Source organism: Petaurus breviceps, unplaced genomic scaffold (genome assembly GCF_028583685.1).
Source record: "Petaurus breviceps papuanus isolate PSGF00001 unplaced genomic scaffold, PetGlider_PUasm1.0 90591, whole genome shotgun sequence".
Lineage (NCBI taxonomy): Eukaryota > Metazoa > Chordata > Mammalia > Diprotodontia > Petauridae > Petaurus > Petaurus breviceps.
This window is the reverse complement of record NW_027187280.1, coordinates 5,880,026-5,889,023: the sequence shown is the minus strand read 5'-3', so window position 1 is coordinate 5,889,023 and position 8,998 is coordinate 5,880,026. Positions and strand designations below refer to the sequence as shown.

The following is an 8,998-nucleotide window of genomic DNA, read 5'->3' as shown; positions in this document are numbered from 1 at the left end:
TAGTGTGTTGATGGGATTAGAGTCCTGAGAGACTTGAGACAGGGAGGCCAGTGACCAAACTTCGTCATTATAATGTAGCTCTGTGGCTTAAAAAAATCAACATGATGCTGATTTACTTAAATAGAAATACTAGCATGTAGGAATAATCATATCATCCTCCATAAGAGGCAGAGTAACATAGCATCACTAGATTTGGAGCAAAGTGATCTGGATTGAAATTTGGCCCTACTACTTACTACTTAGATGATCTTGATCAAGTTATTTAACTTACCCAAATTGTTGTTCAGTCGTTTTTTTTTTTTCAGTCATGTGCAACTCTTTTACCTCATTTGGGGTTTTCTTGGCAAAGAGACTGAAGTGGTTTGCCATTTCCTTCTCCAGCTCATTTTACAAATGAGGAAACTGAGGCAAACAGGGTTAAGTGTCTTGCTCAGGATCACACAGCTAGCAAGTATTCAGAGTCAGCTTTGAACTCAACAAGATGTGGTCAGGCATTCTATCCACTTTGACACCTGGCTGTCCCAATTTGACCAAATGTCCTATGCAAAACAACGTGGCTGAACCAGATTATCTCTAAGGTCCCTTCCATTCTAACACCTCACATTTTTTAAGTGGGGTGGATTCCTTGGAAAGGATGGCAGGCTCCAAGACAGAGAATTTATGTGATACTAGCCCAGGGATCCATAAGAATGGACATGAAGTTTCTTAGTACAGTCAACGCTGATAGAAAAGTTTTCAAGAACAGAGACGGCAAAACAAGGGTGCATCATCCAGTTTCTTCTGGTTGGGGTATAAATACTAGATTTGGAAACCTGAGGGCATGGGTTAGAATCCTGGCTTTGACAGTATTAGCTGTACAATCTTGCTAACTCATCTAACAATTCTGTTTACTCATTTGTGAATGAGGGGGCTGCATTATAGGATTTAGAGTTTATGCTGATCATTTGGGAAAACAGGAAAATGAATGGAATAAAAAGGATGACTTGTCTGAACTTTGACAAGCACTGGAATTATTGATCACAGTCCTTCCCTGGAGTACAAAGATTTGTAATTTTTGAGCTAGAAAAGGGCTTAAGTTCATCCTTATTTTACAGATGAGTAAACTGAGGCCCTGACCTGTTAATTGACTTGCTCAAGATTACCCTGGAAGTTAGTGGAAGGGCGAGGGATTCAAATCACGGGTCCCTGACACCTGATCCAGATCGGTTTCTGCTGCATTGCTTTAGTACAGGCCGTGCTGCTCCATTGCCTGGCCTAGCCTAGGCGAGGTCCTCTAGGAAACAAGCAGCCGGACAGCGGACCTTCCAACTCGGTTTCCACAGTTCCGAAGCCAGGGCGCCTACCACGTGGTGTACAACAGTAGGGCAACGCATGCGCATCCTCCCCCTTTCCCCTAGCCGTCCCTAGCTCCCAACGACGTTGGCCAGCCTTCACACTGCTCTTTCCTTGTTATTGACAGCTCCGCCCCAGCTCTCGCCCCGCCCCTTCCCTCCCTGTTTAAGATTCAACATCAATAGTTCTTGCCTCCTTCTGGTCTGTCTATACTATACCAACCCCGTCCCCACAGAGCCCCCCCCTCCCCCCCCCCCCATTTCCCTCCAGCCATCCTAGCTCCCGAGTGCGCGTGCCCATCCTTCCCAACCCTCCCCTCTCTCCTCCTCCCTCCCTTCCCCACCAAGTCGGAGCCATCCCACGCGCGCGCGCGCGCGTTCCCCGGCTGTCTGGAGTCAGTTGCTCCGGCGTCCGCGCGCGCTAGTCTGTCCCTGCCGCCGCGGGGGCCGCCGGGGCCTCGTCCTGTCGCCGCCAGCGGAGCGCAAGCGCCGGGACCCAGGCGCGCGGCCCCCACGCCTCGGCTCAGCCAGGTGAGCGCCGCCGCTGCCCCCCAGACCCGGACGCTGGGATCCCTCCCGCTCCTGTCAGCAGCCGGAGCACCGCGCGGAGGGGGCAAGGGCGGGCAGCCTGAGGGGCCTGGTGGAGGTGGGGGGGGGGGGGGGGGCGCCTGGCTGAGCCGAGGCGTGGGGGGCGGGCGCCCGGGGGCCCGGGGCGGGGGGGTGAGAAGGGGGCCCTGCGGGCTTGGGCTGGGCGGGGGGGTGCGAGTGTCGTCCGGAGGGAAGCGTTTTGTAAGGGGGCAGGAGCTCCCTTCCTCCCGCTCCCAGGGAGGCGCGGATCTCGAAAGAAAGCATAACTAGGGCCCACGGAGAGAAAAGGGGGGTGGGAGTGAATGGGCGGGCGGGCCCAGGGTGTTTACAAATGCTCCGGGAGGTGGGGGGAAGGGGAGGGAAGGAAGGGGTGCTGTTTACAGGGGCGGGGGGGTGGAGAGGGAGGGAGTGAGAAGGCTGCGCCCGCAGATGTGCAATGGGAAGGTCGCACAAATGCCACCCCTTCAGAAAATCAGTTTTGCCAACTAGTCCTGGCTTCTGTCAGCTGCCAGGCTTTGCAGCCTTTTCATCTAGAATAAGGACTATCAACTCACTCCCGCTTCCCTTCCCTTCCCAGGGGAGAGGCATCCACCTGAAACCCAACCACTTGTGGGGCTGCAGAGTCTCCGGGCTGTGATTGTTTACGGTTCTGTCCGGTTTTGTTTGTTTTTTTGGCTTCTTTGTTTTCTTTCTCTTTTTTGTTTAAGGTTGGTAGCGTTGTACCCTAATTACCCCGAGGGTTCTGTTGGTGGGGTTTAAACTTCAGAGACTTTTCAAGCTCGGGTTTCGATTCAGAGGTTCCTTTCGGAAATGTTTGAAGAAGAGTGGGTGGGTTGTGGATCTTGGATGGAAAGTGTTTGGGAGCTTGCGTCACTTTCAATTGCATGGCTAGCATTTCTGAGAAGTGATTACGCTAGGCATGTGCTGGAGTGTTATGTGATTTAAGGATGGACAGGACCCCCTCTTTCAGATTTTCGTAGACCCACACATGCACACAGTGGATGTGTAAGGATTTGAAATGTAAAGATCTGAAGTGCAACTTTTCATCCCTCAGCATTGTCATTGCAGCTTAAAAAAACAACACACACACACAGAGAGAAGCCAGGTGTTTTAATAACTGTATTCACTTTAGATTAAACGAGTTCCACATTCGCATAGTCGTGCAGCATTTTGCTAATATTAATTGAAATTCATATAGTTAAACATTCTCCCACAGACACACGCAGAACGACCAAAAATCAAGAACTGATATATCTTTAGACTGTTGTTATTGCTATGTATAATTCTGACTGGATAATAAGCCAAAAGTTTACTTCATTAGTTGGAACAACTTATTCTAGTTTAATTTGCTTCTGAGAGATCTTCAGTGGAAAAATCCAGAAGCGGCATAGAACCATCAAAAGCAAAGGAATGAAAAGCGGTCTTTTATTACTGCTTCAAAAGATAATATCATAGTCACTGGAGAAGATAGGACTACAACGTAATGATAAACATATTAACTTAGTTGGCTTTGTGACCTCGATACATTGTGTAACAGTACAGTGGCTTAAGACAAACATTGAGTTGTATAGCTTTGTAAGTTTAGGAAAAATGCTACGTATACTTATCTTCATATTTAGACATTCAGACTGCTGGATTTTCTTTTAAGTGACTTTTTTAAAGTTTTTAAAAAATAAACATAACTCAGTAATGACAAAAAAAAAGGGGGGGGGGAGCAAAGTCCTGCATGAAACCCTATTGGTAAAACTGTATGAGTTAATACATGGTTGTTTTGCAGTTGTTCTCAAAAAGGTTTGGGGGTTTTCGAGAATTACAAGCTCAATTTGAGGCAGTGTGATATAGGAGCTTAAAATGCTAACGTTATCTTAAGCTGTATTAAGAAAGGCATAGTAACAGAACCAGTGAATTGATGGTTTTGCTGTACTCTGCTCTAATCACAACAGTATTTAAACCACACTTTAGGAAAGACATTGATGAGGGTATCCAGAGGAGAGCAACTTTAGTAATTAAGGGCCTTCTGATCCTGTCAAATGAGATTAGATTGAAGGCACGTGGAAATGTTTAGTCTGGAAAAGAGAAAACTAGGGGTAGGCAGGCATGGCTTGTTAGTTGTCATGTTAAAGAGAGGTTAGCCTTGGTTCCAAAGGGAGGAACCAGAAGTAGTGGGTGAAGTTTTAGAAAAAAAATAACTTAGGCTCTTATCCAAGGAAAAACATCTTAACCAAAATATCCAGAAGTGGAATGAACTGCTTTGGAAGGTAATTAGTCAGCTAGGTGATAGTGGGTAAGAGTGCTGAATATGGAGTCACGAAGATGTGAGTTCAAATTCTACTACAGTACTGTGTGACACTGGGCAAGTCACTTAACCATTCTGTGCCTCAGTTTTCTCATGTTTTTATTGCAAAATGAAGACAATAATAGCACCTATTTCTCTGGAACTGTTGTGAGGATAAAATGGCACAATATTTGTAAAGTGCTGTGCAAATCTTAAAACACTATGTAAATGCTAAGACTATTACTACTACTGTTAAGGTCCCTTCCAAATCCGGCATTTGGTGATTATGTGAACAAAAAAAACAAGCAAAAAAAATTCTCTTCTTCTATGTCATTTCAGATCTGATTGATGTTTTGCTACCTTTGGACTTGTCTTTATTACTCTTATTATTTTTTAAATAGTTTAAAGTGAGTATAGTTTTGGTTCTGCTAACTTCATCACTTTCTATAGCTCTCCTTGTATTTCATTATATTCATTGTGTTTAAATGTTTTAAATGCCATAACATTTAAGTGCCATAAACACCCTATTATATGAATTTTAGACCACATCTATAATTTTGTTGGTACAGGGAATTTAGAATAAAATTTCTAGTATTAATGCTGATAAGCTCTTCTCCTTAGAGTTTACTAATCTTAAGAGAGTTGCTTGGAGCTGCTAGGTTGGTTGTAATCTGTCTGAGGTTAATCTATCTGAGGGAATTGGGTCTTCCTGATTCCCAATCTAACTCTCCATCCACTAGGCCATATTATCACTACATTAATTTATCATATTTTTTTCAGTCATTCTCCAGTTGTTGAACATCTAGGTTCCCCCTCCCCAAGTTTTGGCTATTATAGAGTAGTTACAATGGGGGGGGGAGTAGGAGGGGTTTTATGATAATGTTTTAGGGATAAAATTTTACATAAAATTTGATTGTGGATTTTTTTTTTGTGATTCATATTGAAAAATGTTTGCAGTATTGCACATGATCCTCCAAAATATTTGTATCAATACACGGTCCTACCAGCAGTCTAAGAGTGTTTTTTTTCTCCCCTCCACTGCCCTTCCAACATCACAGCAGTGGTTTTCTGACATTTTCTTTTGATGAACTTTATTGCTGTCTGATCTTATTTTTAATTATTCTTTGCATTAATTCTCATTATAAGTACAAGGTGCTAGGGGAAGAGTAACATCTTGCTTTGTTGAAATGGTTGATTGAAAAAATTTGAGAACTACCTTTTAGAGATCTTCTGTCATATTGGCCTCTATACAGTTTGAGGTCTTGATTCATGAAACAGGAACTTGTATTTCCTCTGGCTTACTTTCTTGTAATCCTACTCAGAGGAAGTTAGCAGGTAGGTCTTTTTAGCAGAGAGTAGACAATAACTATTCCTCAAGAACCTGTTTTGGTACATAATCAGTCTTCTCCATGTCTGAGAAATGGGGGAACAGGAATTCTAGGAAGTTAGGCTTATGAGCCCTTAAAGAACACCTTCTCAATATTAACGTTTTAGCTTGGAATAATTGAATGTTTTGGCACATGGCTTGTTACTTTTTTAAAAAATTTCTATTATGTATTATTCCTTGGGTTACCTTAAAAAAACAACAAAAAGTATAAAGGGTCCCAATTAGAAATACACCAATAATTCTATTTGAGGAGCACTACATGACAGCCTAAACCTCAAGAACATAGTGGTTTGTTCATGTCAGTATGCTCAGATGTTTTATGTTTTAATTTGTTTTCATTTGGGGAGGGAATTTAATTGTTTTTTTCCTAATGATTCTTTCCTTTTCATTCTCGATATTATCTCTTAGGAGATACCTATTAATCTCTTGGACATTCTGACAGATATAAATGAGAGAATATGTTTAATATTTTAAAAGTATTTTTAATGCTTTTTTAATTACTACATTTTCCAAGACTTTGAGTCTGGGTCTGGTGATTGACCCTATTTGTTGTTTAAGGGCAGCCATGGTTATGTTTTGAAAGGCTCATTACAAGGTTGTCCATGGGATGATGTACCACTTGCCTCCCCCCACTGTCCCACATACAAGCAACCCTTGAAAACCATCTAGTTATAAAGGGATTGTGGAGGGGTGGCCATAGTAGTTCAAATCTTTGAAATAATAAAAGCAAGTACATTTCTCATATAAAGACTTCTTTCAACTTTATTAGTAAAGACTTATAAAGACTTCTTTCAAATGTGTCACTTTTTGGGTAATATTCCATTTGCAAGATAATTTATGTTTACATTTTCATTTATAACCTGACAGAAAAGCAGTCTCTTGGCAAACATTTTGTGATAGTAGTGTGGATATAAACTTTTTAGGAAGATTTGAATTGCAGGTATTTGGTTTTTCATTTGAATGAGATGAGGAATATAATCCCTTTTCGGTTAGAGAAGAAACACTCTTTGAACACAATCAAACAAGCAAAATTTCAAGGTTCAGATTTCATTGGAACCTAGAATAGATCTTGGAAGTCATGTAGTCCAAGATCTTCATTTTTCTAATGCATAAATTTAATCCTGGAGAAGTTAAGTCACTTGCCAAAGGTCACACAGGTAGTGAATGGCCGCACCAGGTTTTAAACCTAAATCCTGACTCCAAATTTAGTGTTCTTTCCAGGATATAGTGCTTCCTGCTGTGTAGGAATATGCTTTCATAGTTCAACCACAATGAAATAATTTTGACATCCTGGAGAAACTTTTAAATATAGTTATAATTTTAGAATACATTTCTAAATTTACCTGTAATTTGAAATGTCAACATATTTGTCACATGCTTCCACATTACTCAGATCTTTTCCTTCTAGACATATTTGTTCTTACTACTTTGCATTTGTCTATACTAAACAGAGTAGTTAATGGCCCTTTCATTTTTTCTGAAAACAAAAGCCCATATTTTTAATAGCAGTATTTATCCAGTGATATATATCTATGGGTCATGGAATATACCTCCAAAAGATTCAAGATGAGATTAGAGTAATGAAAAGTGTGTAAGTAGGCTGTAACAAATTACCAAAAAAAGAAATATAAAGGTAAAATAATATAAAGCATTTAATCAAATATAAGTGCAAAAAAATGGGCTAGTCATGTGGTGAGAGCATGGGATTACTGTTGATAGCCCATATGCTTTATTGGTATCTCCATGATTGTAGAAGAAATTGAGAAAGGCCTCTAGCATGATGAGTGAATGTATGGTAGATAGAATATGGACAAGTGTCATAGGAAGAAGAGGCATAGAGAGGTTGATATCTTCATTGTTGGAAGGAATGCTTGCTTCCATTGATAGAATCACTTGATAAAATGATTGCTAAGCTCCAATAGAATACTGAATTTTATATGGTTTGAGATTACCAGCTTGATTTTTTTAATGATATGTGTGTCATCTAACAGCAGTTTTTTTATGACAATAGATGACTTTTATATATAGCTCTTTAAGGTTTACAAAGCATTTACATATATTATCATTAATAATCTATGTTGTACTAGGGAAGATGAAGGTTTAGATTTTTGCCTTCATGGAGTTTACAATCTAGGGTGGGATAAGACATCAACACAAATACTTACACAATAATACCAGATAAATTATGTGGAAAAAAGTGCCAAAATGGATGTGAGAATCTTTGACATTTTTCTACTTCTGTAAATTTTATTTTCCTACTTTTTGTTTGAGACAAGAAAGCTAGTTAATCTACATGTCATTTAAATGATATAAAAAGTATCAAAAAATGATACAAAAAGTACCACCTGATACTAAATTGGGATTTGGGGAAGGGAAGTGAATGAATTACAGAAAGTAATAGCTAATTTCTATTCTTGCTATATTTGTTTATCTTCTCAGATATTGCTTTTGAATCATAGTAGTGTTAAAAGTAACGATTGGATAAAAACTGGGCTCTCTCAAGTTTAACTTGCTGTCACTAGAGATTTTTTTATAACATTATTTATTGGGGGGGAGGGGAAGGGAAGGGCAATTGGGGTTAAGTGACTTGCCCAAGGTCACATGACTAATAAGTGTTAAGTATCTGAGACCAGATTTGAACTCAGGTCCTTCTGACTCCAGGGCCGGTGTTCTATTCATTGCACCACTTAGCTGACCCTATTACATTACTTTATGATATTGTGTGTCTGGCACATAAGATTTTTCATTATTTTTTTTATTAATATGGTCAGTTATACTTAAATTTTTCTCATTGTCGAACCAGCCTGCATTACTGGGATAAATCCAACCTGTTCTTAGAGTATGATAATCCTGCCTTCTGTACCTTTATTAAATCACTGATAAAATGTTGACTATAACAGCATCAAAGACAAATCCATGAAGGAGGGAAGAGGTGGGGGAGAGGGAACGACACATCTGTAATATAATGCCAAGGAAAGGCAACTTCCCAAGGTTCAAAATACCAGCATAGGTGCTCTCCATTTTATTCAGTGACAAACCAAGAACAGAGAAGATCAAAACATGACATCATTCAAAATACAGCATTTACTAAGTGTGATTAAATAATCTCCAAGTACTACCCCACCCCAGGACCTTCCAATCATTCAATCAATTACAAAGTCCCTGTTCTAAATACTACTCCACCCCTAGGCTGTACCTTCATTTAGTCCACCACAAAGCCCCTCTTCTCAAATAGAGATTAGTTTCCAAACATAAGTAAAGTACATTCATTTGTTCAACCATAGAACACAAAAAGGTCAAAAGTTCCCCACCCCTGGATCACAATTGAATCTACCCCAGAGTTACATCAAGTTTAAGCACAGCACTTAATACCCAAATGGAGGTCTTTTCTTCATCTTGACAGGAGGCAAGTTCTCA

At 40.4% G+C, this 8,998-nt stretch overlaps 1 protein-coding gene across 6 annotated transcripts in view; it reads left to right on the top strand.

Annotated features, from left to right (window-relative positions):
• The first annotated feature begins 1,698 nt into the window (after nt 1-1,698).
• The window catches only part of ZHX3 (zinc fingers and homeoboxes 3), a 160,253-nt gene continuing 152,953 nt past the window's right edge, over nt 1,699-8,998 (top strand). For 5 of the 6 annotated variants that reach the window (XM_069063579.1, XM_069063581.1, XM_069063577.1 and 2 more), the window contains exon 1: nt 1,707-1,862. The gene's annotated coding sequence lies outside the window, so the exon portion shown is untranslated. Of the gene's footprint in view, nt 1,863-8,998 lie in introns of all 6 variants that reach the window. The other variant, XR_011163451.1, reaches the window with a different exon arrangement.